Source organism: Aegilops tauschii, chromosome 1 (genome assembly GCF_002575655.3).
Source record: "Aegilops tauschii subsp. strangulata cultivar AL8/78 chromosome 1, Aet v6.0, whole genome shotgun sequence".
In the NCBI taxonomy this organism is placed as follows: Eukaryota; Viridiplantae; Streptophyta; class Magnoliopsida; order Poales; family Poaceae; genus Aegilops; species Aegilops tauschii.
Window position 1 is genome coordinate 65,522,860 of NC_053035.3, and position 9,243 is coordinate 65,532,102.

The 9,243-nt window shown below is 42.0% G+C and overlaps 1 long non-coding RNA gene across 1 annotated transcript; it reads right to left on the reverse strand.

The window, feature by feature from the left end:
* Window positions 1–241: 241 nt before the first annotated feature.
* LOC123494593 (uncharacterized) lies at window positions 242–1,259 on the reverse strand. The gene is made up of 2 exons (XR_012200218.1): window positions 1,051–1,259; window positions 242–980 (listed from the first exon to the last, which is right to left on the reverse strand). It is a non-coding gene; the product is annotated as an uncharacterized lncRNA (long non-coding RNA).
* Window positions 1,260–9,243: the final 7,984 nt, after the last annotated feature.

A 9,243-nucleotide genomic window follows, 5' to 3' on the forward strand; every position in this document is an offset into this window, starting at 1 on the left:
GTGTAATTTTATATACTTTAATATGTAGAAAACTACACTATGTTTGAAGTATATAAAAAAGAGGGTTGGACCTCTTTTTCCAATCATGAAGTATTGGTTCTCTAGGCATAATAATACTGCGGTTTGCAAATACTTTGATTCTAAAAAATGAAGGGACCCATAAAGGAAAGCAAAAAAATCCTCAATGAGATAGAAGAGATTGGGCAATCAAATTAATGAAAAAAGCAATCAGAAACAAAAAAGGACAAAGCAATCGTTCCTAAACAAAAAAAAGAAACATCGCTTGTTTCTGGGCCTCATTTATCCTTTGTGGGCCTATTGCAGCTTGATTCTCTTTGGGCCCGCGAACTAGGTTTCTAGCAGAACTGACGAACTCGAGGACAAAAGTTTGGCAAGTGCGAGAGAGAAGAGATGAACTTGATGTATATCCCTTGTGCTGCTCAAGTACTGCTTACTGTCATCTGACGAGCTAGGGTATGATCCAACACTCAAGGTTATTTGCTAACAAAATAATCCTATCACTGAACTGGTACTTGTCTTCTGCCGAAACTGAAAGTGTCGAAACTTAACAGTAAACTGCATACATTCAGAGATCGACAGTTGCACTAAACAGAGTTGCATTTGAGATAAACAGACTTGGATTGCTAAACAGTGGCAACAACAGTAGACAAACATCTCTAACGAGAGATGGCCATCAAGTAAAAAATTCCTAGAGCAAGTATTCCTAAAGCTATCAGATTGGATTGCTTCTTCAACTCAATCAGCTGCTTGAAGTTCTTGTTCATCTTCTTCAATTCCGTCTTCAGTTCGACATCTACCACCGTCGGGTATTCCGGACGCGCTGCTGCTGCCGGAGCGGCACTGTCATGGGGCAGATTGAACTCGCGGATTGCATTCCCCCTCGAATCCAGCAAGCCCAACCCTTGAAGCCTCTGGATGTAATCATCCATCCACTCGAAATGGTGGCATTTCTTCACGATCTGAAAACGAAATGTGATAGATTTTTTGAGAAATTAGAGATAAAGGATGCGAGGAAAACTCAGATCTAACCTGCCCCTCCGGCTTGCTCTCGCATTTGACGAACTCGCGCCCAAAGTTCCCATTCTTCTCCTCCTTCGAAGTCAACCGCTTCAGTGGCGCAGTCCGTGGGCAGTCAGTGCATCGAGTCATCGGCACTGGACCATACACCGGCCACGTGGAACGGGGGGCTGACGAGGAGGTCGACATATCGCCCGAGAGGAAGAAACAGAGGAATTGCTCGAGAGGAACAAGAACGAGAAGATGGGGAAAGAAACAGAGGAATTGCCCTATCTGCTCGATGCCTTTGTCTGTCAGATGGAGAAGAGGAGAAGGGGAAGCTATATTGACGATTTGCCACATTGTATTTTGTAGTTTGAATATTTGAACCAACTCTTAACACTGACATGTGGTGGTCATGTGCGAAAAATACAATTTCATATGTAAAGTGGGGCAGATCGTAAAAACCCGAGAAGGACAGTGCAGTAGCCAATCAGGATGCATCACGCGGATCGCGCATGCCTGCCCACATCTGACGGGTGGTGTTTGGCGCTTGGTAGGATCCGACGACGGACGTTCGACGCTAGGGTTTGGAGCATTTCTGCGGGGTTATGAGCGAGTCAACGGGGTTATTAGGGTTTGACCAGATTTCAAATGGCCATAACTAAATTAGAAAAAATCGCAAAAATATAAAACAAACGTAGTTCGTACGTTTATGAGACCTAGTTACCATAAAAAAATATAAACTCGGTATAGGGGCATTTTTTTGAAAAATCATTTTTTGAAGTGATCTGTCAAAATCAAGTTCAAATGTTTTTAAAAAATTCAAAAAAACTCAAAATGTTGTAATTCTTGTGCACATAGCCGTCATATGTGACAAGGTTATGAGAAAAAAATATAAACTTGGTGTAGGTCATTTTCATGAAAAAAGGCTTCACACAAATGAGCTATCACCTATGAACATGTTCAGAGTTCGTATAATAGGGAGAGAGGGTTTAGGGTTTGAAAAAAAAAATCAAAAAATTCAAAAAAATCAGAAAAAAATCTCCATAGCTTCATTTTCGAGTGAATAAGAAGGATCTGAACTTACTTTTTCATTTTCATATCTAAAACGTGTTATTTCACGGTTTTGAATTAAAAGCATATTTTTTCAAAAAAATGTAGTAATATGAATATTAATCAATAAATAGTGAGACTTCGTTTTTACCATATATATATGGAACAAGTGTTCATAAAAATATATATGCCTCATTTAGCCAAGGTAAAAAAAACTTGATTTCAAATAGGGCTGTTTACCCTAGCTTTCGAGCTTGTTTCTAGCACATTTCTCATTCGGACTGTTCACCTACGAATATTGGGCTTCAAATGCTCGATCAAATACACCACACAGAGCAATGAACCTCCAATGTTCAACTTCAACTTTGGCTCGAATCCAAATTTTGGCCCAAATTAAAATATTGATTTAAATTCAAATTTTGATGGAAATTTGAATTCTGACACAAATAAGAAACCAAAGTAGAAGCAACATTATTACAAGGGATCCCTTATTACAACTGATAAGTTTTCACAGTAGCTCAAATATACCAAGTTTTAAGATGCCAACATCTTAATACAAATCTACCAAGTTTTAAGCGATCGACTCGCCCTCAAATTGACAACACAAACATTTCCCAACAACTTAATTCAAATTTTCGACTTGCTCCTTGTGTTTGCAGCTGGCTTCACCGTCTTGCTCCTGGTTTCCCTAGTTGAGATGCTCTTTTCTTTCAGACTCTTGTTCCTTTTGATCTTGGGCTTTACTTGGGGTTTTCCCCGTGGAGGTGTTGATGGAGTAGTTCCACTCGCCGAGCACTTGACGACCATTTGACGGTCATCTATGGGTTCAATAATCTTTAAAGGCACAGTTGGAAAAATTACCCCCTCCTCTTCCTCTCTTATAGCTTCAAAACCATCAAAGGCCATGGTTTCAAAATCTTCTGCTTCTTCATCTCTTGGCCTTTTCTCCCTAGAGCTGGTAAATAAAATTATAAGCCATAGGCAAAAAAGACAACAAATGCAAACAAAAGGGTAGCTGCATTCTACAAAGGGTGCAAACACATACCAAGATGCTTCATTTGCTGCAGCATTCTCCACTGCTTCAATTGCTGCTGCATTCTCCACTGCATCTTCAGTCTCCATTGCTGCTGCATTCTCCTCAGCATTGGCTGCTATCCATCTTTCCTCCTCTCCAAATGATGCATCCACTGCATTGGTACAAAGCCTAGCAATATGCCCCAGAACTCCACATTTTTTGCAAGCACGCTTCTTTGGTAGACGACCCTCCTCACCTGCTCTAATCCTCTGGTTCCTTGGTCTTCCTGGTGGTCTAGTAATGACAGGAGCGTGGAGTTTGAACCCTGGATCACTATGTTCCATTGATCTTTCCCCAATAGTGCAGGCACATTGTCAGCATAAGCAGACATAAATTTGGCAACAGAGAAATACTCAGAGCAATATTGATCAACTTCACCATCTGCACCCCCGATAACGGTCATCAGATGTAGGGCATGTATGCATGGCTTCCCACGGATCTGCCATTGCCTACAAGTACATTCTCTAGTACTTAGGTTCACAGGATACCTCCATACCCTATTTTTAGTGTCAGTATATGTAACCTCTCCCTCATATGTACCAGATCGAATACATTTCATCTTCAGTCCTCTTGCCTTCAAGTGCAATGCCTTAATCAGTGATGGGAGCATTTGATGACCAACATATTGTGTTTCTGCAATTCTTTTGCGAAGAGCCATCTTTATCATGATCATTTTCCTCATCTTGTCAAATGCTTGCCACAACAAGAGCCCTTTCACGGACTTGAACTTTGAATTGAAGCATTCTGCAAGGTTACTGGTCACATAATCTACTTTGCAGATTTCGTTGAATTGGCTTCTTGACCACACCTTACCATGATGTGCATCCATGTACTCCTTCACAAGAGGATTTTGAGCATACAACACTCTCAAATGGTGTTCATGCTTCCTTTTGCTGCATGTGTATGATGCTGGCCATAAGTTCTCATCATAAACTTTACCTTTGAACTTCTTTTTGAAATTATGCGCTAGGTGTCGCATACATTCCCTATGCTCCACTCCAGGGAATACAATTTCCACTGCACTCTCTAAACCCTTGCAAGCATCTGTGTGTATAGCTAAACCTGGGGGTGTGCCTATAATGTTGCGCAACTGCTGCAGAAACCAGACCCAACTTTCCTCAGACTCTGCCTCCACGACACCAAATGCAACTAGGAATAGCCAGTTGTGTCCATCAACTGCAGAAGCTGCTACTAGCTGCCCTCTCCATCTTCCAGTCAAATGTGTAGCATCTACAGCCAAATAGGGCCTGCAACCATCTAGAAACCCCTGCCAGCAAGCCTTGAAACAAATAAAAGCCCTTCTGAAGCGCTCCTTCTGAAATGACTTCCCTTTTATTTTGAATGGAACTGTATGCTTGTCAATCTCTACAACACTCCCTGGACTTGCCATCTCCACTTCAGCTTTGAAAGTGTAAAGCAGCTGAAAACTGTCATTCCATTGACCATTAATTCTGTCAAGAGCCCTTTCCCTAGCATTGAAAATTCTCATGTAAGGAATTTCTATCTTGTACTTCTCAAAAAGCTTCCCATGGAGTGCTGTTGGACCAAGTCCAGGTTCTTCTCTCAGCCAATCCAATATAGCATCTGCCACCCACCTAGTTTTTGCTAGCTTGGTTTTGGCCTTCCCCCCTCCCCCTCCAGGTGGACATGTGTGCTTGTGTGGGTTTTTCTTTATCTGAAACAAAATCAAAGGGTAAAAAACAGTTGAGAAACCTTACTCAACGATCTGAAACTAAATTACTAACTGAACTTGGATTACCTGAATATATTTGCTCTTGATCATACGAGATGCATGCAACTTCCACCTACACCTAGGATATGGACAAAATACTGTGAACCTTGCTGGCTCACTCCTTTTAATCTTATAGGTGTTTTCAGATATAATGCACCATGTTGTCACTGCATTCCGACAGTCCACCATTGATTGGAAAATGGTACCTACACTAAGCTCAGGTTTTCCCTGTTCCACTCAATTGTTGGCATGTCATCACCATCGTATTCATCCTCGATTAAGCTCTCCATGTTCTCCACCTTCTCTTCATCGTCAGTGTCATCAAACCTAGCTTGGCTGATGGGCTCCTCCATATATTCGTCATCCACTGCTTGCTGACTGGCTACATCGACCAGTTCAGGAAACATCATCTCGTCTTCATCATCATTTGTAGGCACTGCCTCGTCAGGTTCTGCATCTTCTTCTACACCAACTGCAGAAGGTACACGAGAAGCAGCAGCTGAATCGGAACCAGAATTGGCAGCAGGCATGTTCTGGCTCCATGAACCACTTGCTTTACTTGGTGTCGACCTACAAGGAGTGCCAGGGTGCTGGCTATTAGCACAGACAGATGATGTCTGAACTCCCTTCCCCTTCGCCCGTTCTGCGCGTGGCTAAAGCACATCGATTTGGAGTTTACCAAATCGGCAGCCAGCAATCCCAGCAAAAAGCAACGGCATATGATCGTCGCAAGTTAGTGGGAGAAATCTTTGCTCGTCACTGCTGAAGTAATTCAGTTCAACAGCATCGGCATCACTCCAGGGATAGGTGTTTCGGAGCTCAGCTCGCAAATCTTTGAAAGATATGCTGGTTTCTACCACTTTGGGATAGAAAAATGATGAAATCAAATGCGGTTTAGTACCACGCAGCACACTAGTTTCCATTCTAATCGCCAGCCGGAAAGCCAGCGCGGGATCAATCCTATTTTGTTGAAGGAAACAAAGGCTTCAGTTAGCCGGGTAAAATCGAGCACAAATTCAAACGATTCAAGCAAACCGAAGTCAAATACGGCCTACAATACGACTTAGAACGTCAATTCGAGAGGAAACAATGCTTACCCAGGTTTAATCCATGAATTATCTGCCGCAGATTCCACCCAATCCTCTCCACGGTCGACTGCATTCCGGCCATCCTCACTCAACATCGCTATGTAATCCCAGGTGGGGAGGTGGGCTATATCTGGCGGAGACGCGGCGTCGCCGACGAACTGAATAGGGGCATAGGGTGGAGGAAACAACTGTGGTGGACGCGGCACGACGCCGGCGGAGGGGGAGGGGCGGCGCGGTGCAGTGCGGCCTATCTAGATTTGTTTCAGATTCAGACAAGCTGCCCAATACGTGTCTCCTTGCGGTCCCACCCGTCAGCAAGAAACAGTCAGACGAAGACTCGGCCCCACTCGTCAGCAATTAACGGTCAATGGACGGTCAAGACGGCAAACGCCCGCTATGAGCATTTGTGAGAGTTTCAGCTAAGGAAGAGGGGAAAAGTGAGCAAAAGTTTGGAGCGTGGGGAAAAGTGAGCACAACTAAGGAACCAGGGGCACTAATTTAAATATCCCTATAAATAAATAATGAGTTCAATACAGTGCCTTGAAGTGGTGTTTTTTTTCTTTCGCTAACGGAGCTCACGAGATTTTCTGTTAAGTTTTGTGTTGTGAAGTTTTCAAGTTTTGGGTAAAAGATTTGATGGATTATGGAACAAGGAGTGGCAAGAGCCTAAGTTTGGGGATGCCCATGGCACCCCAAGATAATCTAAGGGCACCAAAAAGCCAAAGCTTGGGGATGCCCTGGAAGGCATCCCCTCTTTCGTCTTAGTCCATCGGTAACTTTACTTGGAGCTATATTTTTATTCACCACATGATATGTGTTTTGCTTGGAGCGTCTTGTATGATTTGAGTCTTTGCTTTTTAGTTTAACACAATCATCCTTGCTGTACACACCTTTTGAGAGACACACACATGATTCGGAATTTATTAGAATACTCTATGTGCTTCACTTATATCTTTTGAGCTATATAGTTTTTGCTCTAGTGCTTCACTTATATATTTTAGAGCACGGTGGTGGATTTATTTTATAGAAACTATTGTTCTCTCATGCTTCACTTATATTATTTTGAGAGTCCTACAAAACAGCATGGTAATTTGCTTTAATTATGATAGGCATCCAAGATTAGTAAAAAACAATTCTTATGAGTGTGTTCAATACTATGAGAAGTTTGATGCTTGATAATTGTTTTGAGATATGAAGATGGTGATATTAGAGTCATGCTAGTTGAGTAGTTGTGAATTTGAGAAATACTTGTGTTAAAGTTTGTGATTCCCGTAGCATGCACGTATGGTGAACCGTTATGTGATGAAGTCGGAGCATGATTTATTTATTTATTGTCTTCCTTATGAGTGGCGGTCGGGGACGAGCGATGGTCTTTTCCTACCAATCTATCCCCCTAGGAGCATGCGCGTAATACTTTGCTTTGATAACTTGTAGATTTTTGCAACAAGTATATGAGTTCTTTATGACTAATGTTGAGTCCATGGATTATACGCACTCTCTTCCTTCCGCCATTGCTAGCCTCTCTAATACCGCGCACTTTTCACCGGTATCATACACCCACCATATACCTTCCTCAAAACAGCCACCATACCTACCTATCATGGCATTTTCATAGCCATTTCGAGATATATTGCCATGCAACTTACCACCGTTCCGTTTACTATGACACGCTCCATCATTATCATAATTGCTTTGCATGATCATGTAGTTGACATCGTATTTGTGGCAAAGCCACCGTTCATAATTCTTTCATACATGTCACTCTTGATTCATTGCATATCCCGGTACACCGCCGGAGGCATCCACATAGAGTCATATTATGTTCTAAGTATTGGGTTGTAACTCTTGAGTTGTAAAGTAAATTAAAGTGTGATGATCATCATTATTAGAGCATTGTCCCAAGTGAGGAAAGGATGATGGAGACTATGATTCCCCCATAAGTCGGGATGAGACTCCGGACTAAACAAAAAAAGAGGCCATAAAAAAGGAGAAAAGACCCAAAGAAAAAAATGAGAGAAAAGGAGAGAAGGGACAATGCTACTATCCTTTTACCACACTTGTGCTTCAAAGTAGCACCATGATCTTCATTATAGAGAGTCTCCTATGATATCACTTTCATGTACTAGTGGGAATTTTTCAGTATAGAACTTGGCTTGTATATTCCAATGATGGGCTTCCTCAAAATGCCCTAGGTCTTCGTGAGCAAGCGAGTTGGATGCACACCCACTTAGTTTCTTTTGTTGAGCTTTCATATACTTATAGCTCTAGTGCATCCGTTGCATGGCAATCCCTACTCACTCACATTGATATCTATTAATGGGCATCTCCATAGCCCATTGATACGCCTAGTTGATGTGAGACTATCTTCTCTTTTTTGTCTTCTCCACAACCACCATTCTATTCCACATATAGTGCTATGTCCATGGCTCACGCTCATGTATTGCGTGAAGATTGAACAAGTTTGAGAATACTAAAAGTATGAAACAATTGCTTGGCTTGTCATCGGGGTTGTGCATGATTAAATACTTTATGTGATGAAGATAGAGCATAGCCAGACTATATGATTTTGTAGGGATAACTTTCTTTGGCCATGTTATTTTGAGAAGACATAATTGCTTAGTTAGTATGCTTGAAGTATTATTATTTTTATGTCAATATTAAACTTTTGTCTTGAATCTTTCGGATCTGAATATTCATACCACAATTAAGAGAATCACATTGAAAATTATGCTAAGTAGCATTCGACATCAAAAATTCTGTTTTTATCATTTACCTACTCGAGGACGAGCAGGAATTAAGCTTGGGGATGCTTGATACGTTTCCAACATATCTATAATTTTTTATTGTTCCATGCTATATTATATTCTGTTTTGGATGTTTAATGGGCTTTATTATACACTTTTATATTATTTTTGGGACTAACCTATTAACCGGAGGCCCAGCCCGAATTGTTGTTTTTTTGCCTATTTCAGTGTTTCACAGAAAAGAATATCAAACGGAATCCAAACGGAATGAAACCTTCGGGAACGTGATTTTCGGAACAAACGTGATCCAGAGGACTTGGAGTCTACGTAAAGCAATCAACGAGGAGGGCACGAGGCAGGGGGCGCGCCTACCCCCCCGTCCCCCCAGGCGCGCCCTCCACCCTCGTGGGGCCCACGTTGCTCCACCGACGTACTTCTTCCTCCTATATATACCTATATACCCTGGAAACATCATATACAGAGCCAAAACCCTATTTCCACCGCCGCAACCTTCTGTACCCGTGAGATCCC